The following is a 23,461-nucleotide window of genomic DNA, read 5'->3' on the forward strand; positions in this document are numbered from 1 at the left end:
AGCTACCTCTCATATTCTTAGCACAGTTTACTTTGTTACTAAGCTTTTCTGTAACACAAATTAGCTCACTGGTATGTAGGGCAGAAGATTTTAGTACAACGTGAAAGTCACAAAGGTTTGTACATGATTTTTCTCAGCCTATGTCTTTACACTGCTAAGTAATAATAGCTAAACCTGAAATAAGCTAGCATAGTGGAAAGCAGTAAGCTGCTGCTAACAGAGCGCTGTACACAATTCTCATTCAACCCATTTTCCTCCTCTTGGCATTTTCTAGAAAATACTTAATGAAATCTCCTCTCCAGATCTTTATGCATTTTACTGCTTCCTTAACCCTGTAGCTTCAATCTTTCCTGGCACACCCTTCAATCAGGCTATTTTCGTCTTTTTTTAAACCTCAGGTTATCTGTAATATTTCTTTACTTGTAATAGATTTAATGTATCTTTTAAAATATTCTAGTATTCTTATTAAGATTTACTTCTGTTAGTGTTCTGGTTACAAAGCTTTGCAAGTTTTGGCTGTGACCCATACCACCTACGCAAAATTTCAGTGTTTTCAGAAATATATAATATGTAATACTGTAACAAAAGGTCTATATATTCTACACCAAAATCAAGAAAACTTTTAGCTTTAAGTTTTTATGAAACTACTTCTTAAAATGAACTGGAAATATTCAGTAGCAGATAATAATACGCATGGAAGTTTGATTCATAAAGCAAAATAAGTACAGAAATAGAAGGAAATCTGGACTAGTGATGTAATACTTCAAGTAATCTTTTAAGAACAATACTTCAATCAACCAAACATAATTGTTACACATAATAAGTGTCACTCAAAATAGGTAGTTAAGCCTAGAAAATGTGGGATTTGAAAAATACATCCTAGGCTTCCCTGGTGGCCCAGGGAAAGAGTGGTTATAAGTCTGCATGCCAGTGCAGGAGACAGGGGTTTGATCCCTGGTCTGGGAGGATCCCATATGTCATGGAGCGACTTAAGCCCGTGTGCCAAAACTACTGAGCCTGTGCTCTCGAGTCCTGGAGCTGCCAACTACTGAGTCCACGTGCTGCAGCTCCTGAAGCCTGCATGCCCTACAGCCCATGCCCAGCAACACGAGAAGCCTCTGCAATGAGAAGCCTGCCTGCACATCACACTAGAGAGTAGTCCCTGCTTGCCAAAACTAGAGAAACCCTGCGTGCACCAATGAAGACACTGCACAGCCAAAAAGAAAGAAAAATGCGTCCTAATTTATTAGGTGTGGAACTAACATAACTCAAATAATGAATACATTCACTATAAACCGATTTCTAAAACCAAGACTCTGCTACAAAAAAAAAAAAAAGGAAGTAAATGTACAAGACAATTTAGCAAAATACACATTTGTGGCTCTAAATCTACACTTCAGGAAAGAACAGAATTTTTTCTCACAAGGACAATTTTTAAAGTGGAGAGTTCAAATAATCCCAGTATTATCTGAGCCTCTGCCTAGAGTTCCACTGTGTGACGGTCATGGCAGTATCTTGAGAACAGGGCTCAGTATTAAAATGCACCACATTTTTTCCACAACTATGCAGCTCATGCATCTCTAAAGGGGTCTAACAGGGAACTGCATGTCTGCATATCATGTTCAATGATACAGTAATACTCAACTTCAAACAAGATTTCATCTTGAAATTCTTAGATCACATCTCAAAATGTTAGAGGAGAGCACTTTTGCTTAGGTTTGTATTATTAATAATACTTGTCTGAGAGGAAATGCTTGACAGAGAATAAATAAGGGAAACCAAGGCAGTGAATTTTCAGTTTTACAAGGTGCTAAATTAAAGGTATTCGAGATCACACTGAGAGCTTTTTTTTGGCCCAAAATAACTAAGAAACCTCCTAAACATACAGTGTTGTTTAAAAACCACATAGATTTTTATGCTTTAATCTGTTCACATTTTAATTGACTGTATCAAAGACAAAGCAAATGAAAATTTTTTCCTTTATAATTAGAATCCTTGAATATTATACTACTTAGCCCTCTAAGTTTTTCACATCTTACAAAATTGAGTTGTACTGAAGCTTGTTTTCCCGTCCACCAAATTCATTAACATTACTGCAGCAGTAATTCATTTGTTTTTTTTATAGATGACTTACATTCTACTTTATGAATACACCACAATTTATTACACTCTTTAGACATTTATTTATGTTTATGTTTGGGGCTATTACAAGTAGTACTGCTATGGACATACTCGTTTATATCCCTTGGAACACAACTGTAAACAAGTTTTCTGAAATTCTAAAAGCACAATACATGTGAAGCAGCAGGGTTACTGGGTCAGAGTACTCTTTTCTTCAACTTTACCTGCTAATGACAGATCACTACCAGGAATGTACAAGTATACTGTTTGCTCCATGAACCCATCAAAGAAATTTTTGCCAACCTGATGACTGTGAATTTGTATCTCCTTGAACATTCTGAAGGAGATCAGCCCTGGGATTTCTTTGGAAGGAAAGATGCTAAAGCTGAAACTCCAATACTTTGGCCACCTCATGCGAAGAGTTGACTCATTGGAAAAGACTCTGATGCTGGGAGGGATTAGGGGCAGGAGGAGAAGGGGACGACAGAGGATGAGATGGCTGGATGGCATCACAGACTCGATGGATGTGAGTCTGAGTGAACTCCGGGAGTTGGTGATGGACAGGGAGGCCTGGCGTGCTGCGATTCATGGGGTCGCAAAGAGTTGGACACGGCGACTGAACTGAACTGTGGTATAATTTGCATCGCCCATATTATTAATGGAGTTGACTATCTCTTCAAGTACAAAAGAAACCTAGAAGGCAAATGTATATATATATAAATATATATATAATTTTCGTGTGTGTGCCATTTCTATTAAGTGTGTGCCCCTTTCTATTAAGTGTCTACTGAAGACATTTGTATTGTTTGGATACTAATTTTTATATGTAATGCAAATATCTTTCCCTATTTATATGGTTTGTCTTTTTGTTGCCTATTACTGAAAAAGTTCTCAACTTTTAATAGGGTGAATTAACCCTTTTTTTATATAGTTATTATAGTTTGTTTCTCATTTAAGAATTTCTTCTGTATACAAAATTCATAGAAGTTTTATCCCATACGGTCTTCTATATGTATTATAGCTTTCACCTTGCACATTTAAGTCTTCAATTCACCCCCAAAATGTATGGATGTATTTTTTAAAATTCAATTTCATCTTTTACATATGAATACACAATTGTTCCAGCATCACTTACTAAAAATTTTGTCCTTTCTGTTGGGAGAACCAATCCATCATTGGCTCTTAGCACTCTAACATTCTCACCAGGTATGCCAAGAATGAAAGACATTTATGTGGCCCATTTCTCAGGACTGTGTTTGCCACACGCAAAATTGAGGAATGACTTAACACTTTCTAGACAAAGGGCAGCAAGAGTTCCATTAACATTTCCTTTTTCATACGTAAGTTATTTAAAAGAATATATCCTAATTTCCATGGGATTTTTTTTCTTAGTGATTTCTAACTTTAATGATTTATAGCATACCAATCCTCTGAAATTTGTTGAAACTTGCTTGATGGTCCAGTTGGTGTTGATTTTCATGATGATTCAGCTGATGTTTCTACAGCGATTGGATGCAATATATGTCCATTGGATGAAACTTGTTAACTACATTGTTTAAGTGTTCCATATTCCTGATTGTTTTTTTTTGGGGGGGGGGTCTGCTCTCTTTACCAATTAATGAGGAAGATATATTACAATCTCCGACTACACTGGTGAAACTTGTCAATTTTTCCTGGTGGTTCTATTAGTATGTTTTATTTGTGGTTTTGATTATTAGTTGCACATAAATTTAAAACTTCTATATATTCACGGAGAAGTGAAACATATACGATTGTGTATCAACTCTTTTATCTCTAGTAATTCTACTTGCCTTAAAAGTCTATTTCAAATGATATCCCAGTTTTCATTCCATTAATATTTGCCTGGAGAAGGCAATGGCACCCCACTCCAGTACGCTTGCCTGGAAAATCCCATGGATGGAGGAGCCTGGTGGGCTGCAGTCCACGGGGTAGCTAAGAGTCGGACACGACTGAGTGACTTCACTTTCACTTTTCACTTTCATGCACTGGAGAAGGAAATGGCAACCCACTCCAGTGTTCTTGCCTGGAGAATCCCAGGGACGGGGGCGCCTAGTGGGCTGCCGTCTATGGGGTCGCACAGAGTCGGACATGACCGAAGCGACTTAGCAGCAGCAATATTTGCCTGTTATATCTTTTCCCATCATTTTACCTACAACATGTTTTCCTTTTGTTTCTTTGTTGTTTAGCCACTAAGTCATGTCCGACTCTTTGCAACCCCAAGGACTGTAGCCCACCAGGCTCCTCTGTCCATGGGACTCTCCAGGCAAGAACACTGGAGTGGGTTGCCATTCCCTTCTTCACTGTTTCTTTGTGTCTGTACTAACTCCCATATAGCTAGACATTTTGAAATATAAGGTACTGATATACTGGGATTTCCTTGTATCACCTTATTTGTTACTGCATTCTGTTTCCTTCTCTCTTATCCCGCTTGCCTTCTTTGGGATTATTTTTCTCTGGTTCCACCTTTTCATCATCTACTAGTTTGGAAGTTATGTATTTCTATTCATTCAATATCCTGTGATAAACCATAATAGAAAAGAATATGAAAAAGTATATACATATATGTACACCTGAATCACTTTGCTAAAAAGCAGAAATTAACACTGGATCAATCATACTTCAATCTACAAAAAAAAGTGGTCTGCTAGTGAACTTTCAAATTTCTCTGAGCATGTCTTTACTTTGCCCTTGTTCTCAAAAGTTATTTTTTTTTTGCTAGCTATAGAATTCTGGGTTGAATTAGAGTAGTTCAATGGCAACCCACTCCAGTATTCTTGCCTGGAGAATCCATGAACAGAGGAGCCTGGCAGGCTACAATCCATGGGGTCGCAAAGAGTTGGAAATAACTGAGGGACTTAACACTTTCACTTCAGTTTCAGAGTAGGTCAGTTTCTAGATTTATTTTCACTGAGTTTATTATTTTCACGGTCTCTATTTCCATTATTGCTATTGAAAACTGATAATCCTTTCAAGGTGCTCCATGTTTTCTCTTAAATATTTCCCCTTTACTAACCTCTTTTATAATTTTCATTTTCTTGTCTCTCTGTATTTCTTCAGGTTTATCTTTCGTTATATCATTTTTTTCTTCAATGGGGTCTATTTGCTTTTATCTATCCCTTGCATTCTAATTTCAGTTACTATATATTTCCATTTCTAGAACTTCTGATTCTTTTACAAAATGTTTGCTCTTTTCCTCACTGAACATATTATATTCTTTTATCTTTTACATTTGATAACCCCAAGACATGATCTAACTGTAGGTCTGATTCTACAGATTCTCTTATATTGTGCCCCATTTCCTTAGATGGTTTGTAAACTTTTATTTTAAGCATCTCATTTTTTCATTAAAACTTTACCAATACAGGAATTATTTCACGATTATGATTTGTGCTACTTCTGTCAGGCCCCTGGGAGTAGCAACAATCCAGGATCAGTTAAAATCCTTAGCTTGCGGTCTAACGTGAATTCAGGCTGCAAACAAGTGTCAGGGTTGGTGTGTGGTAACAAATTTTCAATAGAGACTTATTTTTCCTGTTCACAGCAATATTCTAGAAAGATAACTTTCTTTGTTGGGAAAGAATTTCTAGATCACTCTTATACCTATTTTCTGTTTGGTAAAGTGCCATTGTCGGGGACGACCTAAATGTTTTTACTTTGGCTGGCTCTGGGTTTTGATTCATGATCCCTGGGCCCCTACAAGGCCATGAAAATAGAAGCTCACTTGATTTGGTAAATATCTTCAAGGCAATAGCCAGCTTCAGTACTCAGCTTACCTCACGGGGTTTCCAATTAATGTTTGGTTTAAAGTCTTTAGTTTTGGGCCTGAGTACTGATGTATTTGATCCAGCACTTTAGGTTGTTTTCAGCAGAAAGGCTGGTCCAGGTACTTAGTTCGCCATGTTGCTGTTTACATTAGTTTACATTAGTTTCTGATGGCAATTATCTCTGAAGTATATTATCCTGTATTTCAGGGCACTGGTTCTTAAGTTTCTTCTGCTTCCCTACATTTGAGAACTTTGACTATCACTAAGAGTTGCTTGTAATGACAGTGATTGCCAGCTGGTAGTAAGTAGAAGACAGTTCCCTGGAGGTGAAAGATAGTAATTAAAAGTCATGTGTACATTTTTTGTTCAAGAGGGTGCTTCTTCTCATCCCCTTTAAAAATCATACTTTTTAAATACAGGAAGAAGATTTTAACCCCTTCACTACGATTCACACTGGGGGCCCCTGATCTGCGCTGGGGCCCCACTGGCATGTCTTGACTCAGTCTACCTTTGTGTCCTTTCCTCTAATGACTCTCATAGTTGAGGCAGATCTAGAAGCCTTAGGAGTCAAAGGGAAAATGTGGTTCCAAGTGGAAGGTGAAGTTTAAGCCCCACTTCAATGTTTGTATTGTTTCCATGGCACCAGGTCACAGAACACCAAAGCGAACAGGGGCCGAGAGATACACTCCAACCCTTTCATTTTACTGTGGAAGAAATAGCCTCAGAGCCAGTGATTTTGCCAAAACCATTTCCTGTGAGGCAGTGCATCCAGGACAACACCTGAGTTTTCTGAAGCCCACTCTCTCCATCCCAACCCCGCTCCACTTTCCTCTCACCTCTTCATCCAAATGCCAGGCTGTCTGGCACATAGCAAAAATACTCAAAGTGTTCAGAAATGCTTGGTGGCTTGCAAGAAAAATCATTAGCCTTCCCAACTCCACTTATGTTCATATATCTCCTAGTTGCATATATGAAGGGCTTCTCCCAGGCTCAGTGGTAAAGAATCTGCCTGCAACGCAGGAGCCGCAGAATGGGTTCGATCCCTGGGTTGGGAGACCCCCTGGAGGAGGGCATGACGACCCACTCCAGTATTTTCACCTGGAGAATCCCATGGACAAAGGAGCCTGGTGGACTATAGTCCATAGGGTCACAAAAAGTCGGACACAACTGAAGCAACTCAATACATACATGATTCAGGCTACTGTAAACAAAGATTTGGCAAAGAATAATACTCACAGGGATTGTTCAAGTATATCGGACTGTTTGCCACTTTCTCAGTATTTCTGAATTAGTATCTGCCATAGATAAACTCTGGGGGACACAAGTTTTAAAAATTTTGATTTTGTGCTTTCATTTTAGAAGCAATATAAAGGAAAACAATCAAAAATAAACTTACTTCAGATACTAAAGTCAGTGATTCTAAAAATGGGATCTATAATTATTTTCTTTAAAAGAGATCCATGTATCATTCCAGTTACAAACACTGCTTCACTGAAAGGTCTCACATTTGCTACACTTGAGTTACTGGATTAATCTTAGTTCTATATCCTAGTTTTCAGTTGTACTGTAGTCACTGTACCTAATTATACAGGTATATGATCCCTTATCTAAAATCCTTGAGGGCAGATATATTTCAGAATTTATAGAGTATTTTGGATTTTAAAAAGGGACTACGATGTTTATGTGCTATGTTATATGACGTGTCATTGAGGTCTGAGACAGGACCCCATAAGAAAGATGTTAATATTTCTGCAGAAAAATGTATATCCACACTAAGAAGGGAGTAAATAAAGGTCATCAATAGTCTTCTAACAGTTCAGATTATGTTTTACTACTCAATGGGTTAAAAGAAAATTTGGCTTTCGGAGCATTCTATTAAAAACATGGAAATACAATTATAGAAACATTATCTGCTATAGACTGGAAAGCCAGCTAAGTTTCATTAGAATTTCATACAGATTTGATAAGTGCAAAGAGTCCACCTTAGGGTACATGAATTTAGTGCATAAACTTTGAAAGTTTTTTCCCAACTACTTAGGAGACCCTTTTTGTCTACTTATAATTTAACAGTTGAGGATACAGAATAAATAATCTCCTGTTAAGCAGGAAATGTACTATAATATGAACTCTAAAATGCCAGAAATATCTAAATGCATATAGGAATTTTAAATATATTCCAAAGATAGCATATTAGCTATACTGGATTATGAGTATAATGTCTTTACATAAAGTAATATGATAAAAGAGAGAAAGAGAAGTATAAAAGTTATACTATTCAGAATGCTCTCTCCTGGTCCTTCAAGAAGAAACCTTTTATTCCTACTACACTTAAGGCTCTGTTGTCATAGTTGCTAGCTATATGGTAAAACAGTGTACAACTATACAATGAAAGGCTTCTTCCTTGAGAAAGGAATAAATGTATGTAATACTAGAAAACACTGAATAGAAACGTGAGGAGGCAGTACATTTGAAGTTACAATTGTGAAAGATAAGACAATTTCATATTATAAAGTCATAAAATAGAAATCACTATTATTAATATTAGAATCTGGTGGCAGTGAAGCAGAGGGTTTAAGAGGAAGCATGAGTCGTGAAGAGATACTCCTGGGTTCAAATTCCAGCTCTGCTACTCAACAGACTAGAAGGCCTATCAATGCAGAATTCCAACAGTACCTACACAGGATTGTCAGTACAAACTAAATGAGAATATAAAGGACTTAGAACAGAGGTAGAGAGTAAGGACACAATGAATACTAGCTGGTAATTATTATTACTATTATTAATTTTTAAACTATTATTAGGTTTCTTTCTGAAGCAGTATATATATATATAGATAGATAGATAGATAGATAGATAGATAGTATCTCTCAAATTAAAAAAATAGAGTATAAGATCCATAACAATATTTTATGTTTTAAAGTTTATAAATTTTAAAAAAGTTCTAACATTAAGGACGGGTCTCCTTTTAAACTAAGGACATCCGCTGGTATGGCACAAATTAGGACTTCTCGGAAGAGTGCTGCAATAACAGTTTCATCATTTTCTTTATGATGTGACTTTCACTTCCTTTTACTGTTTCCATGAACTTTATGTTATGTCAATCTTTTACCAGTCATGCCACATGACAGAATCTTTCTTCAGACCTTTCTAGTTTAATAATCTAAAAGAATTAAACCATATAGAAACTTTCAGAACTTTTTAAAGTTGATTGCTATTAATAGCCCCTGAAGAGTTTAAGTTCCTTTATTAACAGCTCTGCCTAATGCTAACATTCTAATACATAATAAAAGAATTTATATATATACAAAAAACAAACCAACTACACTACCTATGAAATAAAGTATGCTAAGCTTTCACTAGTAATGACATTCTCAATAATAAAAAGATGCAGTGGCAATATAATGCTATAATCAAAACAGGACAAGAATATAAATACATACTTGTTGTTGTTTAGTTGGTAAGTCATGTCCGACACCTGTAGTTCCATGGACCATAGCCCATCAGGCTCCTCTGTTCATGGGATTTCCCAGGCAAGAATACTGGAGTGGATTGCCATTTCCTTCAGGTATCTTCCTGACCCAGGGATCAAACCTGTGTCTTCGGCATTGGCAGGTGGATTCATTATTACTGAGCCACCAGGGAAGCCCCATCTACATACATAGTTTTATTTACATCCAACTAGTTCAGAATCTACTATCCTGAATCTACAGAATTCTCACCAAGTTAAAATATACAAAATAATTTCTTTCAAGATATTACTATATTGTAAGTTTCTGGATAATATCTATAGTACCTTAAAAATATGGACTCATGTATATAAAATTAAACAACCCCCCAAATCAGGCCCTCAGTCCAGCAATTCCCATGAACATAAAAGCTTTTTCATGTATACCTTAGTAAAATAAATCCATGGCAAGTAAGGAATTAATTGCAATTAATTCAGTTCTATAAATGTGTTTAATACTTTTTAAAAGTCCTTTTCAAATTACTCTAGAGTTTCATGTTACATTTTTCAATTTTAACTGTTTTTATCTTCCCTGTATCATAGTTCTTAGAACCCTGTATCTGTAAGTTGTTTGTGAGAAAATTTTTTAATTTTAAATTTATATTTAATTCATTATATCATATAATAATTGTTTTTAGGAAATGAAGAGTAGCATTGAAAAAAGACATCAAAAAATAGCTAATTTTTGATGTGTGTTTATTCGTGTTAATTGCTCAGCCATGTCTGACTCTTTGTGACCCCTATGTACTATGCCAGGCTCCTCTGTCCATGGAATTCTCCAGACAAGATTATTGAAGTAGGTAGTCATTCCCTTCTCCAGGGGCTCTTCCTGACCCAGGCATTGAACCTGGGTCTCCTGCATTGCAGGCAGATTCTTTACCATCTGAACCACTAGGAAGCAAACTTATCACAATTTATTTTTTTCTTACACCCCTGAACATCATTGAATATTTCTTTCCTCATTATACAGAAAAGGTAAATGAGAAAAACCATTTTGCTGTTTCTAAAAAACTTTTACTACACTGGAGTGAAAAGGAACCATGCCATCTGTTATGTTCTACTAGAACTAGAAAGAAGTTGAAACTCTCTTGAGCAATCATACCGAGAGGCCCTGAAGAAGGCTTCCAGTCAGTCCCATGCTTAAAGCAAGGGACGGATAATCTCAAGCTATATGGCGGCATCTGAACTACAAATAAAGTTGTTTCTCACCATTTTCACCCTACTAGTCTAGCTTCCTATTTAAAATCAGTCTCACTATAAATACTTTAAACATCTAAATTCCTAAAACTTGTGACAAATGAGTATGATATTTGGTTATATTTAATTTTGTACACATACAATATCTAATTATGTCTTTTTACATGCTCTTAAGACATTTGGAAACATGTCTATTGACTTGTCATTTTACCTCTCACCAAGAACTTATTGTTATCAGTAAATTAAACAATCTTAGAAGTGTCAAAAGAGCAACCAGAGAGTAGGCCCCTTCTCAGACTTGTGGTTTTTCCATCCAATCACCTTAAAGTAACCAATATAAAACATCATCTGACAGGCTACGGCAACCTGAGCAAGGGGAAACAAGCTGTCATTCACTTAGCTCAGATGACTAAACAATGCTTTCCACGGAAAATATCTAACACAGAGATCCAAGAAGTTTATGAATTTTATCAGAATTGCCTGGCAGTTACTTCAGTTCTTTACTGTGATTTAAGCTTGGTCTCTGATTAAGATATGCTATATAATAAAAGGAATTTCCACTCAATTTCCCCCTCCTTTCCTCATCTTCATCTCCTTAGGAATAAACCATTTTTATTAATTAATTATAAAATGTACCACTACTCAAGACTGAAGTCACAGTACTACATTTACTAGATTGACTCAGCAATACAATAAGCTTACAACAAGCTCACCATTAAATATTTTAGCAGTTTACAGATACTATTTCCAAAATCTCAAGTTCATCATTTTTAAATCACGAAAACAATTTTCTTGCTAATATACCACACTGGTAGTAATAACACTGTAACACTTATTGAGCAATACTATTTGCAAGGCATTGTGTAACAAATACAACGCTAGAAACTTTAATATTCTACTAGCTCACATTATCTGATAACTTTGGTAACTCTCAAGTAAGAAAAAAATAAGCCATATTGAAGGAACTCACAACCTTTTCCTACAATACATTCTTTGTTTTAAGGTTCTCTTTATAAACATGGACAGGGAGTCCAGGCGTGCGGGTCTCAAAGAGTCGGACACGACTGAGCGACTGAACTGAACTGATCCTGTAAAATCCAATATTGAGAGTAGAGGGTAGGTTCAAATCCCAAAAGTACGGCTGCAAAAAGACACATGTTTGGTTATAATGCTACGTGATGTCACATATCCAGGACAACTGAAGCATTTCGGTCTCTGAGGGATAAAACTGCCTCTTGGTCACAGATTTAGGTGACACAGCATGTGATCCATTGTCTCTAAACAAAAAATGTGTGCAGCTGCATTTGCCAGTCAAGAAAGGGAAAGGGAGGGGAGGACACAGAATACAAAAGGGTCAAAGATTTGTCTCATAGGGAAACTGTTTTTCAAATAGGGGTTAAAAAAAAAAAAAGAAAATTGAATGAGGGAAAAACCTTTGACCAACTCATGCTAAATGGCAGAAAACATTAAAATCAGGGAGGGGAGGGGGAACTGGTGTGGTAATCTTCCACCGAATTCACTTATCTCCTAAATCAATTTGCCCAGATACATTGTGTAAACCATGGTTCAAATGCCACTTCTATCTGAAAAATTTTGTGCTCTTTGTACACAGTATAGAGTTTCCATACACACTGTTGCGGAACTTGTCTTTAAAAAATTAAATTAAAAAAAGGGTCTCAGTTGTTCATTTCTTTCTTGGAGAAGTTAAAATGAAGCAATAGCTTTATAAGTTAAAAAAAAAAAAAGAAAGGTGTTAGCTTCTAACCAGTAAGTTCAGTTCAGTTTAGTCGCTCAGTCGTGTCCAACTCTTTGCGACCCCATGAATCACAGGCACGCCAGGCCTCCTTGTCCATCACCATCCCCCGAGTTCACTCAGACTCACGTCCATCGAGTCCACGATGCCATCCAGCCATCTCATCCTCGGTCGTCCCCTTCTCCTCCTGCCCTCAATCCCTTCCAGCATCAGAGTCTTCTCCAGTGAGTCAACTCTTCACACGGAGTTTCAGCTTTATCATCATTCCTTCCAAAGAAATCCCAGGGTTGATCTCCTTCAGAATGGACTGGTTGGATCTCCTTGCAGTCCAAGGGACTCTCAAGAGTCTTCTCCAACACCACAGTTCAAAAGCACCAATTCTTCAGCACTCAGCTTTCTTCACAGTCCAACTCTCACATCCATACATGACCACAGGAAAAACCATAGCCTTACTAGACGGGCCTTAGTCGGCAAAGCAATGTCTCGACTTTTGAATATGCTGTCTAGGTTGGTCATAACTTTTCTTCCACGGGGTGAGCGTCTTTTAATTTCATGGCTGCAGTCACCATCTGCAGTGATTTTGGAGCCCAGAAAAATAAAGTCTGACACTGTTTCCACTGTTTCCCCATCTATTTCCCATGAAGTGATGGGACCAGATGCCATGATCTTCATTTTCTGAATGTTGAGCTTTAAGCCAACTTTTTCACTCTCCTCTTTCACTTTCATCAAGAGGCTTTTTAGTTCCTCTTCACTTTCTGCCATAAGGGTGGTGTCATCTGCATATCTGAGGTTATTGGTATTTCTCCTGGCAATCTTGATTCCAGCTTGTGTTTCTTCCAGTCCAGCATTTCTCATGATGTACTCTGCATAGAAGTTAAATAAGCAGGGTGACAATATACAGCCTTAACGTACTCCTTTTCCTATTTGGAACCAGTCTGTTGTTCCATGTCCAGTTCTAACTGTTGCTTCCTGACCTGCATACAGATTTCTCAAGAGGCAGGTCAGGTGGTCTGGTATTCCCATCTCTTTCAGAATTTTCCACAGTTTGTTGTGATCCACACAGTCAAAGGCTTTGGCATAGTCAATAAAGCAGAAATAGATGTTTTTCTGGAACTCTCTTGCTTTTTCCATGATCCAGCGGATGTTGGCAATTTGATCTCTGGTTCCTCTGCCTTTTCTAAACCAGTAAAGAAACCTGATATTCTCTGTATAAAGACCAAACTACCCTTTTTCTTAATGAACCCTAGCACATAACCCGCTTTTCACAGAGAGACACTGGTTTCAAAAAATAGTCCACAATAGATCTAAGTTGAGTGAAAATTTTCTCTGTTGAGAAAAATAGGTATTTCTAACCCTTGGATGCAAGGAGATCCAACCAGTCCACTCTAAAGATCAGTCCTGGGTGTTCTGTGGAAGGACTGATGCTAAAGCTGAATACTTTGGCCACCTCATGCGAAGAGTTGACTCATTGGAAAAGACTCTGATGCTGGGGAGGATTGGGGGCAGGAGGAGAAAGGGACGACAGAGGATGAGATGGCTGGATGGCATTATGGACTCGATGGACCTGAGTCTGAGTGAACTCCAGGAATTGGTGACGGACAGGGAGGCCTGGCATGCTGTGATTCATGGGGTCGCAAAGTCGGACGTGACTGAGCAACTGAACTGAATAAATGCTTTTAAAGGCTTCCCTGGTGGCTCAGACAGTAAAGAATCTGCCTGCGATGCAGGAGGCCCGGGTTTGATCCCTCAGTTGGGAAAATCCCCTGGAGAAGGGAAGGCTACCCGCTCCAGAATTCTTGCCTGGAGAATTCCATGGACAATTGAAGCCTGGTGGGACTGTGAGTCCCAGTTCATGGGGTTGAAAACAATCAGGCAAGGTAATGACAAAATAATTTGTAACTTTTATTAGTATCTAAAACACAGCACGAGTTTATCTTACATGTTATGAAACATGATAGAAAAAAAAGCACTAGTAGCTTTTGGTGTAAATCTAGCTTAAGAAGACCCATCTTCTCAACCTTTGGGATGACGGATCAATGTAATGTCTGAAGAAAAGTGCATTAGAAGCTGAAAAAAACAGTACAGAAAAGTAAACAAAACACACATGGAAGGAAAATACCTCTACCATGTAGAATGAGAAGTAATATCACCATATTGTAACCAGGAAGCCAACCAGCACTTCAGTTTTTCGATAGTGCTGTAACTGTACTTGAAAAGCTATTTTGAAAGGAACAAAGTTTCAGAAACCTGAAAAATCAACAGATCAAATGTCCTAAAGTAAAAAGATAAATTTGGTTGGCATGAGAATAGAAACAGGTGGTATTCTTTGTCACCAAAATTTATTTATGGGTAATATGGCTTTCAGTGCTTTGAATATAAGCCATAATTAGTCAGCCATGCAGTAAGTATACAGTAAATTAAATTGTTCCACTGAAAATAAGCATCTTTTAAAAGCACATTCATGATCAAAATAAATTTAATAAAGGCAAACAGTGATATCTTGCATTACTAATGCCCCCATAACAAATTTGGAAAGCAAAATTAGAACTTAAGACTGTATATGGCTGATTTAATATAGTGATTTTTTATGTAATTCTAAAAACAATACAGGGGCTCCCCTGGCGGTTCAGTGGTAAAGAATTCGCCTACCTGTGCAGGAGACACAGGTTCAATCCCTGATCCAGGAAGATCCCACACACACCACTAAGCTCGTGTACCATAACTACCTTAGCCGGTCCTCGAGTGCTGGGAGCCTCCACCACTGAGCCCACATGCAGCAACTGCTGCAGCTCGGGCTCCCCAGAGCGTGCGCTCCACAACAGGAGAAGCCACCACAATAAGGAGCCGCACACCACTAGAGAGCAGCCCCTGTTCGCCACAACTGAAGAAAAGTCCATGTAGCATCGAAGACCCAGCACAGGTAAAAATAAACAGGCAAATAAAAACAAACACCGCCACAAAAGTAAGTTACCATAAAATTAAGTCCTCTTTAAAACAGGACTAAACTAACCTTATATGAACACTTAACTGACGTCAGATATATTTATGCTAAATTATTAAAGATACATGTTATTAAACAGAATATCTGCTTTCTCCTGCAACATCTGGATTGTTTACCCTCCCTACCACTATTCAATCAAAACCCTAATATTTATGGCCTCATTTAATGACAATTCCTCCATGTAATTCCCACCTGAACTTCTCTTAGGGATTTTCAGTCTCTCTTAACAATGTTCTAAATGTGTTTATATGTCCTCTTTTTACAGTGGTTATTTGTGTCAACAGCGCAAAAGAAATAATCAACATGAAATCCCTTTATAAACACTAAAGTTCTATATTATAAAGTAAATAAAAAACTAATAAAACCCAGAAGAGACTAGGAAATAATGGGCTCAACACACCTAAGAAGAATACTTCAAGCAAGTACAACTTGGTTCTAACTTGCTGCCAACTAGACAAGAAACACAAAGGTAAAATTATATTTAAATTATACTGCAATAATAATATTACATTAGATACTATGTTCCACTATGCTCTGTGATCTTTTCACTTCCTAAATTTCACTTCTCTACTTTAGAAATTTTATCACAAAAGAAAACTTTAAGACATCAATGATTTTAATTCCATGTGAACAATATGCTATTTTGAAGTTGCAATTAAAGGAAGCCTACTGTTAATCCATTTGTATAAAGAACTACCAAAGGGAAAGTCTGACAAAATAGGGAAGATGAGTTATTAAAGGTACTGACACAGCATTAATAAAGCCCCACTATGACTATGAAGCCCACCTCACTATATCCCATTCCTTGGGGAAAGTTCTCACTGTTTCCACAGCACTAGAATCTACGTCTAGAAGTGTATGTCTCATACTGCAATTATTTACTTACATGCATCTGATTCTTAGTATTTAACCCATTTTTGCTCCATAATTTAAGAACGGTTCTAGGTGTATCACTGTATGGTAACCTAAATGTAGGTTAGCTTTTAAATACTGGAAAAAGCTAAAGCATTACAAGTCAAAGCACGAACACTTGTATACACGCAACAGAAAGGCAAGCCCATGACCCTTTCACAATTTCCCAAAGGATCTTTAATAGATTCTTAAAGGTTCTCTTATTACAAATAAATAATCACAGCAAAACAATAGGTTCAGAGTTTTGTAACATGTACCTACAATCAGTGGACAGTATCAAGTGGCAATAATTTCAGAAGAAATGAAAGTTTTTTGTTAAGATTTGAGGGGAAAAAGACATGCGTACTCCCCAAATTAAATTAGGAAAAGGATTTTGAGAAGATAGTAACTTTGGTGGTAATAAATTTTGATTCCTTGAAAATCTTCACATAAAAACAGAGTGAGCAACTAGAGAGCAAACCCCAAACCCACGGATAATACGGATATCTACAAAACTATGTTTAACAAAGTCTCCCCACCAACCCCAAAATACAAAGGGCTTAAACAAATCACCAACAGTCCACAGTCTTACTTTCTGTCAGGGTCTGGGAGAAGACAGAGGGAAGCAAGGAGGGACTTGAGAACAAAACGACCTGGAAACTACTGACAGGCGGTTTGTACTGAACAAAAGCTGAAACTAAATGCAAGGAGACTACAGTAAAGCTACAGTTCCTATAAGCATGGAACAATCCAGTCCCTTTGAGCATTCAAAACTTGACATTTGGGGCTCTCTTCTAAGACAAACTCTAAGCTTAAGAGGAAGTACTAGGAATGGCAAAAAAAAAAAAATTAAGCAGGATAGAGAAAAAAGAGATAAAAGAGAGTCCAGACAGAAAACCAGAGTAGAACAGAGCTGGGAAATCTCAGAAAGCCATTCACCATTTTTAAAATAATGAACAACAACAAAAAAAACAGGAATGTGAAGTTAAAAGAGTTATCAGAACCAAGCCTCCTCCTAGAAGTTCAAGAAAACTAGTTTCACGTAAAGAAATGATGAAAGGCATTGAGGAAGAATATCACACAAAGTTACAATAAGAGAAAGAGAAAAACAGTTAAATTTGGAAGCAGACGGGAAACAGGGACCATGGGTAAAAGTTTCCATCACACAAAATGAGTATGTTCAATACTAGAGATGTGCTGTACAACAGAGCTTCTATAGCTAACAATACTGTATTGTACACTTAAAATTTTAAGAGGCTAGATCTCATGTTAAATGTTCTTGCTACAGTACAAACACAAAAATGAGCTTAAAAATTACTTAAGACATGAAAAAAAAAACCATATATCAGAATTAGAAAAGCTCAGAAATGAAACAGAGCTCAAGAAATAATCTGAAAGAGGGGAAAAAACTTTCAGAAATGAAGACCTAAGTAAAGAAGAGAAAAAATAAACATACAAAGCCTTAAGAGAAACAGAGGATGAAAAGGAAGAAAAGCTAATCAGAAAGAAATAAAGAGGAAACAGGCTACCCATACTGTATAAGAATACATAGTTGGGAAACTTAAGTGATTCTCAGAAAAGCTAGAATACTGGTTACATTTTGAAGAAAAGGAGCTATGCTTTGGAATAGGCATGTAAAAGGGCATCTAAAGTGGCTGGCAAAATTCTATTCCTTAACTTGAAGGATGGTTACATGAGGGTTGGCCTTAGAATAATTCACTAAGCTACACATTTCTTGGGTGGTTTTTAGCATCTACATTTTAACAGTAAAAAGCATTAGAAATTTTAGAAAATAACTATCAGTTCAGTTCAGTTGCTCAGTCATGTCTCTTTGCAACCCCATGGACTGTAGCATGCCAGGCTTCCCTGTCAATCACCATCCCCCAGAGCTTGCTTAAACTCATGTCCATCACGTCAGTGATGCCATTCAACCATCTCATCCTCTGTCATCCCCTTCTCCTCCTGCCTTCGATCTTTCCCAGCACGCATCAGGTGGCCGAAGTACTTGAGTTTCAGCTTCAGCATCAGTCCTTCCATGAATACCCAGGACTGATCTCCTTTAGAATGGACTGGTTGGATCTCCTTGCAGTCCAAGGGACTCTCAAGAGTCTTCTCCAACACCACAGTTCAAAAGCATCAATTTTTCAGTGCTCAGCTTTCTTTATGGTCCAACTCTCACATCCATACATGACTACTGGAAAAACCGTAGCTTTGACTAGACGGACCTTTGTCAGCAAAGTGATGGCTCTGCTTTTTTAACATGCTGTCTAGGTTGGACATAGCTTTTCTTCCAAGGAGCAAGTGCCTTTTAATTTCATGGCTGCAGTCTCCATCTGCAGTGATTTTAGAGCCCAAGAAAATAAAGTCTGTCACTGTTCCCAGTTTCCCTATCTATTTGCCATGAAGTGATGGGACCAGATGCCATGATCTTTCATGCACTGGAGAAGGAAATGGCAACCCACTCCAGTGTTCTTGCCTGGAGAATCCCAGGGACGGGGAGCCTGGTGGGCCACCGTCTATGGGGTCGCACAGATTCAGACACGACTGAAGTGACTTAGCAGGAGCAGCAGCAGCCATGATCTTTGTTTTTATGTTACTACTTCTAGCTATCAGTACAAAACATAGTAACAAAAACATCTTGGAATAACCTTCAAAATGACTTAATAAAATTACAGGACAAACCAAGAGACAGGCTTCCCAGTGTTTCGTCCTGATGTTTGGCAACCAGGACAACGAATTAAAAAGTCCACCGTCTTATTATACAGAACTGATGTGATCTGTTTTTCACATGTAACACATGCTCTAAAAGTATTTGGCATTTACTCATTCTTAGGGTAAATTGCAATACTTAAAACATGCAAAAGATTTTTTCCATTGAGAGATACTCTAAAACTGCCAAGAAAACTCACCTTTGAGAAAAACAAACATGGTGATTTTAAAAATAAACACAATTAAATTAAACAAGCATTCATTCAGCATATGCTATGTGTGCATGTGTGATAAGTCACTTCAGTCATGTCTGAATCTTTGTGACCTTATGTACTGTAGCCTGCCCAGCTCCTCTGACCATGGGATTCTCCAGGCAAGAATACTGGAGTGGGTTGCCATGACCTCTTCCAAGGGATCTTCCACACCCAGGCATCGAACTAGTGTCCCCTGCATTGGCAGGCAGGTTCTTTACCGCTAGTGCCACCTGGGATGCCCATGTTATGTATGGGGTGTTTACAATTCAGTTGAAGAAATAAGTAACACAGATAAGAGAAAGCTATACACAGTAAGTGCTCTGAGAAAGGTACAAAGTACTATGGAAGAAAAGGACAGAAGAAGAAAAGGACATCCCGCCTGCTTAGTATTTTAACCAGATGCCTCTCATACTCCTCCAATTCATCTTCCCCAATTCTAGCAGAATGATCTTTCAAAGACCCCAAATCCTCTTTTTAAAAGAGGATTTTTTCCCCCTTTTTAAAAGGGATTTCACAAAATAACAGTACACAGCAGACAACTCAAAAGCCTTACAAGAACCAGGCAGGCAACAAACAAGTAAAACTGGTCTTCTGTAAGAAAGATGGACTCTGCCAAAAGAGGGCAGTTACTTATAAGTTTCAGCCAATCAAAACTATGAAACCAATGCTGCCACAATATTCATTTTTTCCAAGGGACAAAAGAACTCTAGATTTTTGTGTGAAATGCACCAACATTTAAATATTAGCAAATAGGCGAAAAAAAGTGTTTTGTTTTGTTTTTAATATTTCAAGCCCAACAAAACACAGCTGGAGGTAAAGGTTGCAAACTTCGGCTTACAGAAATACTAACGTTCCAATAAAGGGCCCCTACTGTCCTCAAAATAATGGTTGTCTTCAAATTCAAAGGAAAAAATGAACAATTTTCTCATAACGTTTTCTTCAAACTTTAGCACCTGCTACCATTAGTCTGCTGGCAATAGCAAAAATGCAAGAAAAAATAGAAAAGGAACATTTGATAGTCACCTTAAAAATGCTTCACCTTTTTTTGGTTGTGATCAACAGTTGTGCTCACATCATTTTATACTATATACCTGTTACATGGTCAAATTTTCTGTTCCTAAAATTGTTTCTAGATTATATGATAGAATCAAATATATTAATATATCTGTTCTTTAGCAAAAGAATGCCATGAGGTTTCAGAAAAACCACGGGCCTAATAAAATCTAAAATCTTTAGCATGGTGGCTGACAAATCCATACAAAATCTGGCTTCTGTTTGCACCAATTTCACACCTCCAAGCTTCCTGAATATCCAGTGCTCTTTTACTCCTTAAGATGTATTTCAGGCTCTCCACCCTATGTTTCAGAGACTCAAAGTTCTCTCTCTAGGAGCCTTCCTTGAATCACTTAATTTTTCCAATCATGCTTCCTCAGCATCCTACTTAGAGGACTATTACAGAACTTGGGCTTCCCTGGTGGCTCAGACATATAGAACTTACTTGCTACTTCTGATTATTCACCATTATTTGCTTACCTTTCTAATTCAGGCACTAGACCAGTAGTTTTCGAACTTTTGATGCTACCCCACAATAAGAAATACATTTTTATAAGAGACCCATGACATGCTTACATATATAACTGAAACAAAATGAAATAGCACTTTTACCCTTACCACATACAACACACTCACATTTTCTATTTGATTGTATTTTTTAAGAAACATTGGTCACAATTTACTATATTGATTCTCTATCATCCATTTAAGAAATGCTGTACTAGAATATAAATCCTTGTAGGCAGAACAAAAATACATTCATTTTTATTCTCGGCCACATACCATAACATTTAGTAAGCAAATGTTTAAATGAGTAAATAAAGCAGCATTCTGTACTAGAAAAGTAAAAGAGTAATAAGGCTTTGAAGTCAAGCAGACCCATAACCTACCAACTTATTTATGTGTCTCTGACAAATGACTTCACCCCCTTACATCCCAAGGAATAACACTACTTATTTAATTCACTATGACAACAAAGTTGTGGCCTTCATATCACAAAATGTGCTAAGTCACTTCATTCCCGTTTGATTCTGTGTGACCCTATGGGCTGTAGCCTGCCAGGCTCCTCTGTCCATGGGATTCTCCAGGCAAGAATACTGGAGTGGGCTGTCATGCCCTCCTCCAGGGGCTTTTCCCAATCCAGGGATCAAATCTGTGTCTCCTGCATTGGAAGGCAGGTTCTTTTACCACTAGAGCCACCTGGGCACAGAATAAGCATTGTATAAATATTAGTTTGCTTTCTCTAAACTGTATTCTTCCTTATTTTTTCCTGGGAAAGAAACATCTATCTCATCCTGGCAAACATCCATTTTTCAAAGACTTTGGGTCACAGTACAAAGAATATGAAATTTTAAAATCTGACAGACCTGGGTTCAAACACTCAGCTCGGTATTTACATAACTTCTGTCTCTTTATAAGAATAAAATATATCCTGCCCAGTCATTATGGATAATTATATATTCATGTGTCTAATATAATACCATGTCAGAATATAGCAGGCACTTGATAAAAGGTAGGAATTGTTGCTATGATTATTAGTAAGTGTTGCTCACTCAGCATAGATGAAGAATTTAACCTGAACTTTTAAGGAAGAGTTGGACAGAAAGTTAGGGCAGACAGATGGAACAGTAAAATCTCAATTTACAAGAAATCTCTTCCTTTTTTCCTGTAATTCCTCTTTTAAGACAAATAAACCACAAGGATGTAAGTTCATCAATTTCCTCAATTCTCTACTTCTAAGGTTATATAAAAAATTCAAAATAACTGTACTCTGTGTCAAAATTCTAATTTAAATAAATTATGCTCAGTCAGCTGAACATTATAAAATGTGAAAAGTGTAAATGTATTAGCAATGCATTTTAGAGAGAATTTCAATAAGAGTTCAACATAAAAATGCTTTCAGTTAACCCAGTTAAACAGAAAAAATTAACTGAAATTCTTACTCAACATTATCTTTCAAAGCACTTCTGAGGGGGGAAAAAAAACCTCTAAGTAGCAAAAGCAGCAAATATCTATGAAAATACAATCAAGAAGTCAAAAATTTTCTTATACAATGTGCAAACTTGATAAGATATGAAGATAATTAATGATAATTAAACTATTCTAACTCAACAATACTACACCTACTTGGAGAGAATCAAAATAATTTTCCATTATTCATGTTGGTAGCAAAAAGATGGCTATTTTAATAGTATACATATTTAACTTTTACAATAACAGCATATTTCTACATGGCCACTTAGCTTTATTTAGCCTTTTAGGCTTACAGTAATACTATGTTTACAACTGTCAATGAAATAAGACCTATATAGGTGAGCGGATATATTCTATTTTATGTTCACATCAGACTGACTCCAGAAGGGTAGAATGATGTCTCTTGTTCACCACAAGAGATATACTTAAATACAGTAGATGCTCGGATACTTAAATACAGCACTTAAATACAGTAGATGCTCGATAAATATCAGCCCAAGTTTAATGTTTATTTATGGACAGGAAAATTAGGTTGAGGGAAATAAAAAAATACACAAATCAAAATTAGGTCAAGGCCTTGAGCGTGAGCCTTGCTTGGCAACTTGACTCCAAACAGCTGAGTATAAATGGGTAGGGAATGAAACCTGACAAAGACCTCAAACAAGCAATCAAAGCCTGTTAACATCAATTTTTTGTTGTCAGTATGTACCCTTGATATGCTGTGATGAGAATGGCACTTCACCTCTGTGGTCTTCCTCCCTAAAACCCATTACCCATGTCTACTCATGAGGAAAACATCAAGTAATTTTCAATTGAGGGATGTTCTATAAGATTTCTGACTGGTACTCCTAAAAACTCTCACAATCATCAAAAATAAGAAAAATGTGAGAAACTAGAATTCTCACACAGAAGAAGGACACTTGGGAAAAACTAATGAAGTATGCAATTTAGTGAATAGTAAAGTAGCAACTCTGTTTCCTTAGTTATGACAACTGTACCATAGTAATGTAAGAAGTTAAAATAGGGTAAATTGGGTGAGGTATACTCCACTGTCTGGCTACTTTCTGTAATTGTAAAACTATTCTAAAACCAAAAGTTTATTTAAATTTAAAAAAAGGGCAAGGGAAATAAATATATGAATCAAAATCCTTTGGAAGTGAATGGTGATAAACATTTTTTTGGATCCTTTATATTTGGTAGCACTCTCATACAGTGTAA

The 23,461-nt window shown here is 37.1% G+C and overlaps 1 protein-coding gene across 2 annotated transcripts in view; it reads right to left on the reverse strand.

Moving 5' to 3' along the window:
- The window catches only part of FOXN2 (forkhead box N2), a 58,145-nt gene that overhangs the window by 30,552 nt on the left and 4,132 nt on the right, over positions 1–23,461 (reverse strand). Inside the window, exon 1 of one of the 2 annotated variants that reach the window (XM_069580454.1) lies at positions 9,347–9,975. The exons of the other annotated variant lie outside the window; for it this stretch is intronic. The gene's annotated coding sequence lies outside the window, so the exon portion shown is untranslated. Of the gene's footprint in view, positions 1–9,346; positions 9,976–23,461 lie in introns of those variants that run through there. 2 annotated transcript variants of the gene reach the window in all.

This window comes from Ovis canadensis, chromosome 3, assembly GCF_042477335.2.
Source record: "Ovis canadensis isolate MfBH-ARS-UI-01 breed Bighorn chromosome 3, ARS-UI_OviCan_v2, whole genome shotgun sequence".
Classification (NCBI taxonomy): domain Eukaryota; kingdom Metazoa; phylum Chordata; class Mammalia; order Artiodactyla; family Bovidae; genus Ovis; species Ovis canadensis.